Source organism: Microcebus murinus, chromosome 3, assembly GCF_040939455.1.
Source record: "Microcebus murinus isolate Inina chromosome 3, M.murinus_Inina_mat1.0, whole genome shotgun sequence".
In the NCBI taxonomy this organism is placed as follows: Eukaryota; Metazoa; Chordata; class Mammalia; order Primates; family Cheirogaleidae; genus Microcebus; species Microcebus murinus.
In genome coordinates, this window is record NC_134106.1 from 91,447,811 (window position 1) to 91,463,436 (window position 15,626).

General features: G+C 41.4%; 1 long non-coding RNA gene across 1 annotated transcript in view; it reads right to left on the bottom strand.

Annotated features, from left to right (window-relative positions):
• Positions 1–15,626, bottom strand: part of LOC142870078 (uncharacterized) — a 118,577-nt gene that overhangs the window by 44,935 nt on the left and 58,016 nt on the right. Inside the window, exons 2-4 of the long non-coding RNA XR_012918633.1 lie at positions 10,153–10,234; positions 7,263–7,500; positions 58–199 (exon numbers count right to left, since the gene is read on the bottom strand). This is a non-coding gene — a long non-coding RNA (uncharacterized LOC142870078). The remainder of the gene's footprint in view (positions 1–57; positions 200–7,262; positions 7,501–10,152; positions 10,235–15,626) is intronic.

Here is a 15,626-nt window from a genome sequence, read left to right on the forward strand (position 1 = left end):
CATTTACTGCTGTAGAAACAAGCATAGGAGAAGCTGGCAGCATTTTTAAACACTTACCTCCTTTTTTCCCACTGTGTAAGGCGTCTTCCTCTTCACCCTGTGGTCCACGATGCCCTGTCTCAAGCCATGGATGGTGAAGCATGTTTCCAACATGTGTTATCTGGTTGTGTTTCACAAGACATCGATAGGTGTTCTGTGCCTTAAATAAGGAAAGTAGGAATGACATGTTCTATGTGTTACTTACATACTTATTTTCCTCTAGACATTCCAGATAATAATAATAATATACTTAATGTGTTAGCACATGGAAAATACTATGAATGTTATCTGAAACATAGTGAGTGCTCATTAAATGCTAGCTATTTTATCGGCCAGAATAGGCCTAGTTATGGTTCTGTAACAAACAACCTCAAAATCTCAGTGGTTCAGCACAATAGCATCACTTCTTTGTCCTACATGTTGGTGGTGGGGGTGGGGGTCATTTTCATTCGGGGAATGTCACCAGTCATAGACACAGAGAGAAAAACAGACAGGAAATGTGAGCGCTAGCAATTACACACATCACTTCTACACACATTTCATTGACCCAAGCAGTCACAAGTGTGTGTCTAACTCCAATATCAGCAGAAATGCATTCCTTCCTTATTCCAGGAGGAGAGGATGCTGGGTAATGGTAGGTGGTAGTAAGGTTTATGTCAGCAATCACCTATATATCAATTTTTATCATTATCATTATTTTTATTATTATTCCTGTCAATATGTCTCTCCAATAACCAAAAATTATGTATTTTCAAAATTACTCAACCAACAAACCATTCATTCTGTCTTAGAAGACTGACAGATAAGCAACACAGCTTTGATAACGCCCTTCCTTGTAATCTCACACCACTCTACCCCTTCCATGCTTTGCTTACAGTTGTCTCACCTACTTGGTCCTGAATTTTTTGCTTAGTGCCCTGACTTTAGGAACCTCTGATTTAGAAGCCACCGAGCCTTTCCTCTTGGATCTTTGCCCATCAACTCGGTTTTCAACTTCGTCTTTGTCCTACTTCAACACTCACCCTGCCCTCTGGTCCCCCTCTCACCGCCTCTTGGCACCCTCCACCTTACCCCACTATTCATCCCCACCTTGGCAAGCCCCATCTCCTACTTCAATCAAAGAAAAAAGAGTGAAATTTTGACAGTCAGCTAATAACAAAGTATTTGATTGCTATGTATATCAATTAATGATCACACAAACAGAATCCAATGCATCTTCAATAAAATGTCACCTTCCTGCAATTTCCTGGAATAATAATTGGGTCTCCATGGGGCAGAAGAATTGAGAGTTTGTGCCCCTCATTTCTATTGCAATTGGCTATTCTAGGTGGAGAAGTTGATGGAATGACTACAGCAGCACTCTGCTGGCCTGCTTAAAACTTCCATTATGAAACCCAGTTGCGTAAGCTGCAAGAGCAAATAAGTTATATTCTCAGGAACAAATTCTAGTGAATCAGCTCATTTAAGCCTCACATTTTCATCTGTCTCTGAAGTGGCTTATTTAAATTTTAATAGAAAACGTTCGATGTGGGGCTCAAATGGAGGGAATGAAAATAACACTGTTTATCCCCAAGACGAAATTGTGTCAGGAGCAAAAAAAAAAAAAGAAAGAAAGAAAAATAGGATGCTAATTTCTTGTAAACAAACCTCCTATGTCCCACTTCGTAGAAACTGGACAAAGCAATATAAAGTCTATTGTACTGAACAAAAGCAACGATGGAACATTTGAAGACTCACTGTCCTGTTTTGTGTGGCTCTTTAAAAAATCACTCAAAAAGGAAAAGTTCCCTTTGGGAAAAGTGAGAAAAGCTTGCAAAACAAAGGTTTGCCACCCTTGGGGGACAATAGCAGAAGGAAAAAGAAGAGGAGACAGCACGGTGTAGTGGGAAGGTCTTTAGTGGGCCTGGAAACCAATCACAGGTCTGGGCTCAGATACTGACTCTGTCGCTCACTAGCTATGTAACCTTGTATGAGTCAGGTCATAGATGGGCGAGGTTATTATCTCTCATGAAAAGAATAATCACAGCTCTTGCATGGTGGTGTCTTGAGGAAGAAACTCTGTAAGCTGTCACTTGCCTCATTTTTATTCCTCCACATACCATTTCTCAGGGGCCTCCACACACTCCAGACCCAGAGTGGCTCCACTAGGGTCCACCAGCCACATACAGGCTGCTCCCCGTGCTTAAAGAAGGTTTCACAGGAACACAGCCACCCCCTGTGTTTACTGTCGTCTGTGGCTGCTTTTCTCACTACAGCAGCAGAGTGTGGAAGGGACAATGGACAATATGGTCTACAAAGCCGAGAATATTTATTCCCTGGCCTTTTTCTGAAAATTTTACCAACCCTTGCTCCAGATACCTGTGAAATTTGGGAGTCATCTCAAGCAAACCGGCTTCCTCACTCCCCACGTGCAGTCACTCACCACATCCCGTGGATTCTATCTCCCAAATCTCTCTTGAGACTTCGTACCTCCCTCCTTCTCCATAGCCGCCTCCTGGTCGAAGCCACCATCCTTACTACACCAGCCTCCTAAGGGGACTCCCAGCAGCCACTCTGGCTTCCTCCCCATCCCACCCCCCCCCACACACACACAATCTGTTCTTTAAATGGCAGCCTGCATGAGCGTTTTAAAATGCAAATCATGCCAATTTCCTGCTTAGAATCACTCAGAGGATTTCTATGGCTCTTAAGATAAATATCAAAATTCTGACAGAGACCCTACAGAATCGGGTACCGGCTTCCTCACCATCTTTGACATACGAGACACTCCCCTAACGCTGTCTTTGGGTCTCACCAGCCTTCTTGTTTATTTGTTGAAGAAGGCGTGCTCCAAGACCCACGCGTCCTCCAGGAATAGACTTCTCCTCCTGGCCTCCACCCTCTTCCCCTGGATAACTCCTACTCATCCTCTAGGTCACAAAATAACTGTCACCTGCTCAGGTACAAGTGTCCTGTGCTGACTCTTCAGCCCTCCCCTACCCCAGGCCATGTCAGAACCCCTGATTTACTCTCCTGGGGTACTCAGAATTAGAACTTCATGCTTATTTTTGCTTGTTTAGCACCTCCCTGCAGAATGTAAGCTCTTGAGGTCAGGGTAAAGCCACACCCATGGCCACCTCTGTCTCTACAGCACATGCCACACCCATTTGCGTATAGCCATATAGCACAGTGGTTGAGGGTGGGCATCACTAGCGTGCCTGAACTGAAATCCCTCCGCTACTTACCAGCTGTGTGGTCAAATCATTTAACCTGCTTGTGCTTCGGTCTTTGCATAGGTAAAATGGTAATGAACATGTATAGTATAATAGTATATGTTGGGTGTCATGAGAATGAGATTATATGGAAAACACTTAGAACAGTGCAAGCACGTGTTAAATGCTGCATGAGTGTTTGCCATTCTGCTTAGAAGAGGTTGTCAGTAAAGATGGAATCTGTTCCCCCTCCTTCTCCAAGAGAGCATGTTTTTAGAGGATGCTATTTAATCTGAAGTTCATATCTGTGCTCCAACTAGGCTTCTAACTTTCCTTCAAAACCACCTGCATTGTGCTCCCTCTTTGCTTTTGCACATGCTGTTCTTTCTCTAGAGAAATTCTAGAGAGTCCAACTCTACAAATGCCATCTTCACCCTGGGCCCAACTACTGCTCCTGCTCTCTCCTCCTCTCCCAGAACAACCAAGAGAAATCAACTGCCCTTTCTTCTGACAATAGATAGATGATAGATAGATAGATAGATAGATAGATAGATAGATAGATAGCTCGCTCTTCTTCATAGCTCACATGTATCATTATTCCAAAATACTTGAAGTTTGTTGTATATGTACAAAGTGACCAAAACTGTTAACACCTCAACATTCCCCAAATATAGTGATATAACACTCACCTTTGGGTATCATGCTCACGTTATTTTACTTCAATGTTTTTAGTAACCTACTTGTACCTTCTCCAGAAAATTTTTATTTATGAGAGGGCAGGGACCATATCCTACTTACCTCAGAATGGCCTGGATGCTTTATCCTCTTCTCTGCGTACAGCAGGTGATCAGAAAATGCTTAATTTGTTACTGGTGGTCGAATTCATTTCTGCGTCATCAGTACCTACTGTAACTGGGTAAGGTTTTGAGCAAATGTTCGTGAAATTGTGCCAAAATCAAAATTTATCTTTAGTATTGGCTTCTTACTTTCTAAAAATAAACTTCAGGGACCAGCAGAAACGTAATGTAGTGCAAGAGGGATGAGGTATTTGCCATTTATTGAGCCAGAGGGAAAGGCAAGAAGTCTGTTCCTGAATGAGTAGGGGAGACCTGCTGTGGAAATGGGCAGATCGCACGGGCCAGAGAGGAGAGTGAGGTTTTCAGCTTCCCATCCCCTCCCCACGCCAAGGTCAAATTAGGAGACTCTGGTTTCCAGGCATCTTGGGGCTATTCTGCAGGGAGAGAGTAATATACACCATAATACTCTCCACTAGACTATATATTTTTTTTTTTTGTGGACAATATAGTCCTCCTGACGTCCTACACATATTGGAACTTGCCACATAATGGCACGTCACTAAGTGCAGAAGATGCAGCAGTGACCGATAGTCCTGTCTGCCAGGGAGCTCTCAGCCTAAAGTGGGGGTGGGGAGGGAGGTCTGGAAAGGTCTGGAAGCCACAGACTCACAAAAAAGGATAGAAGTCACTGTGCATGGAAAGTTATTATATATATTATTGGGTGAACAAGGTATGTAGCAAAAAAGGTTGTTGAAATACCATACTGTTTGTTTATGTGCATTTTATAGGAAATCATATTATAAGAATATACTTGTATATGTATGTGTGTGCATGTGTATCAAAATGTTAACAGAAGTGGCTCAGGGTTTGGGGATGTCTGATGAACAGGAGAAATTCTGTACTGTCTTGCTTATTTTTAGTAAGACTTCCCTTTTTGTAATTTTATTGTCTTTAAATTGACAGATAAAACTATGTATGTGTATCATATACAACATGATGTTTTGAAATATACATACATGTGGAATGGCTAGACCAAGTTAATTAGCATATGTATTACCTCACATAGTTGTTATTTTGAGGTGAGAACACTTAAAGTCTACTCTCAGCATTTTTCAGGAATACAATATATTGTTACTAACCAAAGCCATTGTGTTGGTGATGGAATTGTTCTGTCTTGACTACATCAATATCACTACTCTGTTATGACAGAAGCCAAAGGAGATCAGATACCCTCTCCACCACTTAGTCTCAAGGGTATGGTACAAGACCTACACCCGATCAGGTAGACGACTTAGAGTCACAAGAGCAATGGAGATTATTTGCCCAAGAGTCTGATTCAGGAGCTCACTGGCATGGTGGTAAGTGTCCGGTTCAGAGATGCCAGAGTGGACATCCTAGTTGGCCTGCTCTGTGGTAGGGTGGAGACTTACTTCCTGTGTTCTCTGCCCATTTTCCACTACTGTTTCTCCAGTCTTCCCAGCAATTCTATGAGCCTTCCCACTTTGCCTCTATTTATTCATTTCCTGCCTAAATAAGCCAGAATCTGTTTTTGTGGTTTGCAAACCACAAATATTGAGAGGGAAAACCACCTACTATGTGCAACAAACTACATTCCCATTACCTCTTCAATTGTCAGAACAATCCCATTAAATGGGCAATATACTAGTATGGAGTTGTTGTTTTTTCTGGGATTCTAAACCCTAGGAGGATCTAAACAATAGAGTTTTTCTAACTGAAAGGACTTTTAGATGATCATCCATTTCTTAAAACAGCTTCTAATAATGCATGAATTTGCCATGACTAACCACGCATAGAAATGATGTGACAGAAAGTGCCCGCTGGGTGATGTCTCAGTGGCATTCTCTTCTCAAGCCATGATGGTTCTAAGTCATTTATATGATTTGGGACAGATAAAAGACTATTTTGAAACATTGAATTATAATTGTACAAATATTCATCCAATTTCTAAATCAACATAATAATGGAATTTTTTAAAAGCCAAGAAAATGTCACAAACATGTATGCAGAAAATACTGCGGCTGAATCAAGTCAGTATCTCTCTTTCCCTTTTTCTCTCCCTTAATTACTATTTTATTATTTCAGTGTGCACAAACCTAAACTTCAGAAATAGTCCTACAATGAAATATATCAAATCCTGTGTTTCTATTTTATAAATGGGGAAACTGAGGCTCCGATGGGTTACACAACTTGTGTGTAAGACATTGCATTAGTAATTTGAGACACAGCACTCGCATTCATGTTTTCTCACTCTTTATCTCTCTAAAGGTAATTTTTCCAGATCTAAGTTCTAGTTCAGCCCCTTCTTCTTCAGATGTATTTGCAAAGAGTCTAGAACAATACCTACTATATAGTAAGTAATATATACATGGGAGCTGCTACCTGTTAACTGTCATAACATCATTATGATGAATCCCTTCTTTAACTTGTTCATTCGATTTTAATTTTAATAGTTATATTTTTATCTCCAGAAATTCCCTTTCATTCTTTTTTCAAATCTGTTTGGTCATAATTTATAGCCTCTTACTCCTTGCTATTTTTATTCTATATTTTATTGCTTTAAACATGGTATTCTTAGGTAGTATACCTCTGTACCTAATGATCTCAATATCTGAAGACCTCAGGGTTCATAACATGTTCACAGTCGTTTACGCTGCTTGTCTCTCATGGTGGCCTGCTTCCACGCATGTTTCGTCATTTTTTCTTTAGGAGCTTATATTTGGCTAAAGTTAACCTGTGGGCATCCTAGAGGCTCTGAATTGAAGATGCTGATTCCTCAGGGGAATCTACATGTGCTATTTCTGGACAACAGGGACTGCTCTCAAATGGGGCTGCTTTAATGTCTTGACTTTATTTTCCCGGACCTCACGGATGCTACAAAAATAATACTAGATCCACATGACAGCAGACCTGGACCAGAGCTAACAAATTCTATTAGACACTGGTATTATCAATAATTAAATTCTATCCAGAATCACAGCAGAAACACGCATGCTTTTTTTGTTTTTGGGTTTTTTTTAATTTAGCTTTTCACCAATTGTATGTGTAGCTCCATTCAGAGTCATCCTTTATGAAGGAATCTCAAGCCCAGCATCCTCTCTCTTGGATGAGCCCTAGATCCATTTTTTCTTACCCTGTGTGATCCATAATCCTCAAAGCTGCAGGTACCTGGTTGTGTCATTTTACTCAGGATGACTCTGCTTTCACGATCACTCACCTCTCTGATTGCAGCTTGTGGTTGGTTTGTTTGGAGTTGTGGTCTTTAGGAAATTCCTTATTTTCTTGTGGACCCAGCAATACATGTGCAAGTATAGGCTTTTTGTAATTTGTTCAGCCCTTAGATATTCCACAGTACAGAAGCTTTCCTGGTCGACCTGTCCACCACATGGATGGAAATTTGCACAAACATCAGGGATGACTCTAGTTGAAATGACTGCTCTCTAGGCCACGCCAGCCTGGAGGAAAAAGGACCAGACACCATTTTCATCCTTCTGGCTCCCAGCCCTGTCAAATGCCCCCAAAAGAGTCCTGTCGGGCCCCAGGAGGATATCTTACAGGTGCTCTGAAACTTAGCTTTTACCTTTTTCTCTTATCCTCTCTAGATCACCGTGCTGTTGTTTCTGGTCACCAAAGATACCCAAATGGCCACATTATCATCCTTGTCTACCTAATGACCATCTTTCTGCCCAGGACACTAACTTCTGGACCAAGAATGCCAATGCCAAGGCAAATCCCACTCACCCTCGGCTGCCTCACACCTGTGACCAAGGCCACCATCCCAAAGCTATTAGCATCTTTCTTCTCATCTTCCACACCGACCATAGAGAGAATACTTTTTTTTTTTACTTTTTAAATTTTGCCAGTGAGGGTCAGGGTCAAAGACATTCATTATCCCCATAAGTAACATTTGCTGAGTGCACCAAGCACTGTGTGATTTCTCTACACTCTTTATCGCATTAATCCCCACGACAGCCCTGTGGATCTGCCAGCTGAACTAAGTGTCCCTTATTTTTTTCCAGGGAGCATCTAAATTATTTTATGGTTAAGAATGTTGCTTCTAGGGCCACACTGGTAGGGTTTAAATTCTTTCTTGGCTGCACACTAAATGTGTGACTTTGAACAAACTGCTACACCTGTCTCCCAGGCTCAGTTTTCAGTATCTGTAAAATGGAGCCCATCAAAGGACACACCCTATGGGGTTGTCATGATTATCAGATAAGAGAGAATCACTACAGCATGTTTGGCTCCACATTTTGCACATTGTAGGTGCCAAATAAATGTGAGGCATTATAATGTTTGCTATTATTGTGTATCTTCAATACAAAAGTTAGTGAACTCAGGATGCATTTTGCTTATTGTGACTTTTCCATTAACTGGATAATAAAGGTATGGTTAGTGTGGCAATGTCCACACTAAAAGGGGAGCCACAGATTCAAAAACATTACAAACTCTGGCCTCCCCTATGGGCACGCATGCCTACTGCATAGGGCTGTTGTAGGATTAAAAGAAAACAGGACTGGGTGACCAAAGGGCCAGACAGGTCACACTCTTCTGTGCCCTTGATGAGGAACAAGGTCAAGGGACCTGAGAGTGTGGGCTCCGCAACAGGAGTAGCTTGTGTGACAGAAAAAGATGGGGGCTGTGCCAAATCTCTTGCCATTCCCCTGATTAAGGACTCGACAGGCCAGACCTGCCTCCAGGTTAGAGTTCTAGAATGGCTGGGAGACATTATAATACACAAAGTCAACTATTTCCTAAGCCCAGGATCTCACAGTAGGTGACGGGAGGATGGTTTTCAGGACTCTCTCATGGTTCCTGAGTTTTAAAAAGACGATATATATCAAAATAATGGACTAGAGAAGAATGAAGGGAAGTCAAATGAAGGGCACAGACTTGAAGATACACCAGAGAATTTATATTTGTATCTATATTGTTATCTACATCTACAACCATTTCTCTCTCTCTCTCCTTCTCTCTATTTGTGTGTGTGTGTGTGTGTGTATATATATATATACACACACACACATAAATATAATATATGTATAGATAATGTGTATGTGTGTGTGTACATATCTGTGCTTTTATTATCAATCCTATTAGGATTCATATTCTGCAGACTTGGTAAGCACCAGGAGATTTAGGGGTAGTACTGAAATATAAAAACCTACAGTGATATTTGCTTATTTTCCACCTCTCTCTCTCTCTCTGTCTCTCTCTGTTACTTGGTTTTTCTGTTTCCTGGGACATGAAGTCCTCATTTATGCTCTTTAAAATATGTTAATGAGAACATTGGGGAAAGAAAAATAGGAAAGTAAGAAGAAAAAAGAGGAAAAAAAAAAAACATCAAGCAAGTTTTGTTTCCAGTTAATAAGTCAAACAAACCCAAAGTTGTATTTTTTTGGTTATGAGCATATTGTTTATCCACTAAAGTTGCTCACCAATCCTCCCTCTATTCCTGTGACCCTTCAGTGGCATGGATTAGTTTTCAATTTAGTTAAACCTATTTTGAGCACCTACTAGACAGAAGGCACAGAGCTGGATGTGTTAAGAAGTATGAAGTTCAGAAATACACGTCTTCCCTTTCACCATGTCCGCTCATGTCAATCATAATCACCCTCACATAGAAGGCTCTAAATGCAGCCTTCTCTTCTGATACACGGCACCTGGCATATATAGTAGGTACTCAATAAACATTTGCTTAGTGACTAAATGAATAGGTCTGCTTGGATGCCCAAACACAATAAAGGCACACCATGGTACCAGCAGGCAGGGACATGCCTCATCCATTAAAAACAACTCAAACCAGCTGGACAATAACTATTAGTATGAAACTTTGTTCCCTTCCTTTGAATCATCCCCGCCGTGGTGTTCCTCTTGCCCCATTCCTCTTGGTGGTTGCCTGTCCCCACCTCAATTTACTACCTCGGTTCAGTTCTGGCACCTTCCCATGATTGCATTTCCATTAGCACATCTGCTGAAACACCTGTCGATCGGTTCTGGCTTTGCCACAGTATTTCACACCAGACCTTTTGGGTGGAGTGTGAGGTGCACTGTCAGCTTTTTCAGAAAGAAACTTCCAGCACATAGCAGCCTTCACTCTCACTCACCTCTGCCTTTCCACTCTACCCTCCTGGCGTTTGAGTGGGGCGTTGACTCAGTCAGAGCTGTGAGCCTTTGGGGATGATTGCCCTGGAGGAAATGGCAGATAAAGGGAAATTAGACTGGAGGCAGAAAGTTAAGATAATATTCAATCATCCAAGTGAGAGGAAATGAATGGACTAAGGTGGTAATGAAGAAGAAAAATAAGAAAGAAATGAGAGATACATTAAGGGAAGCAAATGGCCTGGAAAAGTGATGGGATGAGATTCAGATTCAATGAGCTGTGGCAGACTGGTGATCTGTGAAGCACTTGCGTGGCAGAGAAAATGGCCTTTGTGGATCGGAGCTGCCAGAGAAGGGGCCACAGAGATGATGAAATGGGAGCCGAGTTCTCAATGACAAGGAGTGAGTGGGACGGGATTCCAGCTGGGAGCTGGTGATGGGAGAGCGCCTGGCGGGAACCACGGATACTGGAATGTCCTTAACCACCAAGACCGATAGGCCAAGAAAGATTTGCTGACATCTGCTGTCCTTCTCTGCCCAGCATAATTTCCCCATCTGAAAACCAAGCCTATCTTTCCCGTGGGGAACCAGATTATTGTGAATCAGGAATATTGACCCCTCCCTTATCCTGGGTACTAGAGTGACCAAATAACCTAAGTATTGCAAGAATTCTATCGCCTTGACCTCAGGGATTTGTCCAAGTCTGGACAATTGGCCTAAAAGCTGGAATTATTTGTAAGACTGAGACGATCTATTCCAAGGCATTAGGATTAAGATTTCTTTTTCTAGCTTAAGAATGAAGGTACTATAATTTATTTTCCCCTCATCTACTCCACACACCCACTGTAGTAGTCACAGGAATCTTTCAGTTGTATGTAATAAAAACCTAATGCCAAGTAGTTCATGAGCTTAAGACAAAAAAAAAAAAAAATTACACTGATTCCCAGGCTAGTCTTCCTTTCACCATACTCTACTATCTTCATCACCTTTGTAGAGACTCCAGCAGAGTTATGTAATAGAGACAGTATATCCTGTCTGAGAAAAGAGATTTGTTCTGCTAATTACACAACTGTCCTCTCACCATTTCTGCTCTTCCCACGATTGTTACCTCTTCACACAATGTTTTAAAGACAGGATACAAGACGATGTTATGTTACATTGCACACATAGATACTCATGCCTTTGAGAAGTGCTACTGGCTTTTGTCTGTGACTGCTTTTAGAGTTCTCTATTTTTCCATGCTAGGCCTTTTAGGGCAAAATTTAGTTTTAGAATTAAATGGAGGTTAGGAATGAATGAATGGTACCCTATTGTTTTAGAGCTGAGAAACTGCATCAGGTAAACACCCACATTTTCTGTATTGATGACACTTGGCTGTGCTAGATCCCAGAGTTTGCACAATGAGACATATATAGTTTGTACCTAGGTATATATATTCCAAAATGAACCAAGCCTGCCTTGCTCAATTGAGGTGCCAGAAGTTTCTTCTAATATCATTTCCAAATTTAGTGTAAACCTTTCATGGGACAAGTATATATGGGTCTGGTATTCACATGGCTAAAAAAAGTCCATTGTCAGTTGAGTGAGCTTTCATAGGACTTTAGAGAAGCATATTTGGAAACTGCTCAGAATGATTTAGACAGCAACATTAAAATAAACCCCAAATTTTAAAACTCTCACTTGAAAACTTAGGCTACTAGGCTTTCGGGAAAATCAGCAAATCTCAAAAAATTTGCTGAACTCAGGGATTATCTGAAAAAATAAGATTCTAGGGAAACGTCTAGGCTCCTCACATAAATGATTACTCATATTCTTACAAGCCTTTCCATTTGCGAAGATTTCACGCACAAATTGTTATTTGAGTTAAGGAGAGCGGACACTGTTATTTTTTTCTGCTTTTGACAGCAGCTGGAATTGAGGTGTAGAGTGGTTAAACAAATTCCCAGAGGTCAGACAGCTAATAAATGGGGAGGGCGTGACTCAAAGAGCATCCTGCGTCTCTATCCAGGAGGCGGCATGAAGGAAGATGGGATCTGAAGTCAGGGCTTCCCAAACATTGGCCACAGCTTCCTGCTACATTGGCCCAGATACTTAATCATATTAATATCCTTGGCTCTTTCTAACCCACTATGGTTTCTCTCTCTGCTTGGAAAAATTTCCCCACTGTATTCTCTAGAAAAATATCTTCATCATTAAAATGCAGCCCAATGTTATCATGTCCCTTAGGATACCTTCCCTGATACTCAGCCCTCCCCCCAAAGCTGGGTATGCCCCTCATGTCTGCCCCCTGTTTTCATAGCACTTTCCAGAGTGGCCCATACCCCGTAGTTTATATATCTCTATGGAGGTAGAGACAGTTATGAGGCACCATAGTCTATTGAGTTTGAAAGCAAACTCTTGGGATGCCCAGGTTAGTCTTCTGCAATCATCTCCCACTAACTGTGGGATCTTAGATAAGTTAGTCAACCCTTCTCTGTCTGATTCTCATATTTGTATTATAAAAAGGTTGTTTATTAGTTTCCCCTGGTTGCTGTAGCCCATAAACTTGGTGGCTTAAAACATCTGAAAGGTAGGCCGGGCGCTGTGGCTCACGCCTGTAATCCTAGCTCTTGGGAGGCCGAGGCGGGCGGATTGCTCAAGGTCAGGAGTTCAAAACCAGCCTGAGCAAGAGCGAGACCCCGTCTCTACTATAAATAGAAAGAAATTAATTGGCCAACTGATATATATATAAAAAAATTAGCCGGGCATGGTGGCGCATGCCTGTAGTCCCAGCTACCCGGGAGGCTGAGGCAGAAGGATCACTAGAGCCCAGGAGTTTGAGGTTGCTGTGAGCTAGGCTGACGCCACGGCACTCACTGTAGCCTGGGCAACAAAGCGAGACTCTGTCTCAAAAAAAAAAAAAAAAAAAAAACATCTGAAAGGTAGTCTCACTCAATTCTGGAGGCCCAAAGTCTGATACAAGGCATTGGCAGGGCTATAGTTCCTCTAAAAGCTGTAGCACATGATCTGTTTCTTATCATTTCCAGCCTTTGGTGGCTCTGGTGTTCCTTGGCTTGTGGCTACACCATTCCAATCTCTGACTCTATGATCACATTGCCACCTCCTCCTTCTCTGTGTGCTTCTCTGTTTGTCTGTTATGAGGACACTTGTCATTGGATTTAGGCCCACTTGGATAATCCGGAATGATCTCATAATCTCAGAGTCCTTAACTTACTTACATCTGCAAAGATCATTTTCCCAATTAGGGCACATTCACAGGTTCCAGAGATTAAGATATGGACCTATCTTTTTGTAGGGGGCATCATTCAACCCACTACGAGGTATTATAACAGCTTGCTTAGCTTTTACATTTGTTGCAAATGTTGAGTAAGATAACACATGTAAAGTTCTCAGAACAGTAGCTGGTGTAGGATAAATGTTCAATAAGTGATGATTAATATTATTGTCATTGTGTTTTATAGTGACTATCACAGAAACTGATGCATATATATTACAGTTCTTAATTCTTATTTTCCTATTTAAGAAACTATATTCCTTATGTCAAAAAAATTACCTATCACACTTTATATATATTGCTAATAACCAAGGTTTAAATAGATTATGCTCGCTTATCTTCACTTTAACGAGAAAATTCAATTAACCAGGATTCTCCTCCTCCACAACACATGAATCCTGGCAGGGCTTCTAGTCATCACTGTTTCCCAAAGGAAGATGATCTGTGCTAAGGGTAGAGAGTGTTTTGCTCCTTGCCAGTACCCAAATCATGAATGACTTCATCTGAAATTAAGTTGAAGAGGTCAAGTGTATGTGATTACAGATGGGGAAAGGCTATGAAAACAACCATCAAATAACCACCCTGCAGGATTATAGATGTGAGATGGACCAAGGTTGGCAAAGAAATTACTTGCCCAGGTCATTCCTTGAGTTGGTAACAAAGCAGAGTCTATTCTTCCAGATTCATCTCAGTCTTATTCTCACCAAGGATCTGCCTCATCTTGTTAACACTGTTCAATGCAAGAATTAATACTAACAATGGTATCACCTATTTGAAAGGATGGAGAAAGTCAATAACCAATTTATGTGACTTAGCAAAATCTTGCCCTCATAAGCTTTCAATATTCTATTCCAATAGACCCATGTAATGATATAGATAATAGTGTTATAATTTATATTTCACTTTTATTGGTAACAATATTAAAAAGCAGTATAATGCACCTTATTTGACATCCAAAGTCCTCTATAACTTTCTTTGATAACAGGATCACACTCTCCTCTTCACACACCTTCTGCTCCAATAAAATGAAATGCTCATTAACTCTATACCTATTACATGCTTCATGTATCTCCTATTTTTGTTCAAATTTTTGTTCTTTGTGTCCTGAATACCTTCTCCTCTATTTCTACATCTCCAAATCTTACCATCCTTGAAGTCTCTGTTCAAATGCCATATGCTCTGTAAGGTCTTCCTTGTTTGCTCCCTACTAAAAGTGACATTTCCTATCTCTGAACCCTCATTTTTTTATACCTCTCTTGTGGCATTAATCATTTTCCAATTTGTATTCATGTACCTTCATTTGGATATTTCCCCTTAATTTATTAAAGTTGCAGAGATGTCTATACAATGAGAGTTGAGCAAATGAACTAGAAACTTCCCATATCCATAGGACTTTCTGAGAGAGGTTAAACGTGTAATCTGGGTACTTTGGCCACAGCAAAAAACCTGACCCAGGTGAGGACTCGCCAATCCCTACATTGACCAGAAACTGGGAGGGGGCAGACAGGGATGTAGCAATGCACTGGAGCTGCCTCATTCTAGCTCACGGGACCCAGTTGTTTAATTTCCAGGCTTTGAGGAGCCAGGTAATATCATGTTGGTAGCTTGAAATCAACCATAGTGGGGGTATTTGCATCATGGAAATTGGCAAACACTAGGTATCAGGGCTTTCCCTGTCCCCACCCAACCTCCCACAGAGAACCAGTTATTAAACATTTACCAGCACAACAGAGATGATAGCAAACTGAGTCTTCTCCCTGGGCAGTTTCAGTGTGAGACTTACAGAAATACTTGGTGGTCCTTAACAGAAACAAAGGCAGAATTAATGCAGAGAGCATGCTGTGAGTGGGAGACATGAGATAGAAAAAGGTATGAGGTAGCCAAACCAAAAGGCTGAGAGACAGGAGTAGAAAATAAGTTGATCAGTAATGGCAGGTGCAATATAGGCAGAGGCAGAGAGTGGTGGAGTGGTGGTGTTGACAGATTCCTGGAGCAGGAACCAGCAGGATGCCCCACCTTGGGATGGAGACTAATCCCGGCTCCTGGAGTTTTGCTAGATCTTACATGTCCTTTTTAAATTTCTACTCTACTGTGGGGCTGGCTCTGCAGTGAGTCCTGCTTTCCTTACTTTCCTGTCTCTCCTGAAAGGTAAACCCTCGTCACAGAGGACTTGCAGCCCAGAGAGCATGACAGAGTGACCGTGAC